Genomic DNA, 1,456 nt, shown 5'->3' on the forward strand with positions numbered 1-1,456 from the left:
ATTATGCATGCATTCTCTATGGGGTCATGGGATGCCACGAAGAAAGTTTGGGATTATACACGCAAGTACGATCTCTGACACGCGCATTTCCGGCCTAGCATGTCAACACCCCGAAAGCCCCCTTGAGGTATAGACCGATGTTTTGAACAGTCAGTCTAGAAAACTAGCTTTGTTTGTGCAAGAGATCATGTGTGCCAAAACTGAGGTGATTTGGAGGTGGTAGAAAAAATCATCGCATTCCGGAGGGGCCATTTGGTCTAACTTAAGCCAGTTTTTGAACATACGTGATTTTTTCCACCACCTCCAAATCACCCAAATTTTCTTGTACATGGTGACCCACATGTGCCAAACATGGCTAGGAATTTTTTTTTAGAAAAATAATACTTTACAATGCCCCCTTGAGGTATAGACCGATGTTTTGACCAGTCAGTCTAGAGGATATATTTTGTTTCAAACTTGTGTGCAAAATTAGACATTTGACATATGCAAAAAATTGAATACAAATTTAAAAATTTACTTTGGGTATCCTCACATGGTGGAAATGTTTGGTCCAAATATTTTTAATATTTTTAAATTTTAAATTTAATTTATAATTTGAAAATTTAATGATTGAAACTTGTTTGCAAAATTTGACATGTGACATATGCAAAAAATTAGACATGTGACATAGGCAAAAAAATTAAATAAATAATAAAAATTGCCAACTTGTTTGCAAAATTTGACATGTGACATATGCAAAAAATTAGACATGTGACATATGCAAAAAAATTAAATAAATAATAAAAAATGCCAGCCTACACCAACAACATTTATATGAAACCCCACGGCCTGCATACGACTAGTAACCCATTGGGCCAGGATGCAGGCCCGCGGTGAATGTATATAAGTTGCCGGTAGGCCCAACGGGGCATAGAGAGACTGGTTAGGCAATGAGCTGCCTGCTTTAGATAGGAACTTGAGATGATTAGCTCAGGTGGGTTTATAAACCAGTGCGAGCTCCTCTCCGTTGGCGAGGTGGGACTAAACTCCCACCACCCCGAGACAGTGCCTGCCGCGGCTTTGATTTGGGCCTAATTTGGGTGGGCCGTTCCAGGCCGGCCTCACACGTGGTTATCAGCTGGAGAGGGGAAAAATTCCCCATTTCATCTGGCAGATACGAACCCTAGGTCTTTGCTTCTGTTCCCCATTCACTCCGTGTGCTCAAATCTCACATCTGGCCTCGCCGGCGATGGGGGACAAGAAGGGAAGGGGGTCGCGGTCGGCAAGTGATCGCCGCCGCGCTCAAGAAAAGTGGGAGGAGGCAGTTGGGAAGTTCTGTCAGGGCGATCTGGAGAAGAGGGCGAATGTGGAGGAGATCTGCAGCTGGTTTCCCAGCTTGCAGATGTTCATCGACCATGGTAGGGGTCTCATCAAAGTGCTTACGGGCAATGAGAAGAAATCGTTGTTTGGTCCTGCT

This window comes from Triticum aestivum, chromosome 2D (assembly GCF_018294505.1).
Source record: "Triticum aestivum cultivar Chinese Spring chromosome 2D, IWGSC CS RefSeq v2.1, whole genome shotgun sequence".
In the NCBI taxonomy this organism is placed as follows: domain Eukaryota; kingdom Viridiplantae; phylum Streptophyta; class Magnoliopsida; order Poales; family Poaceae; genus Triticum; species Triticum aestivum.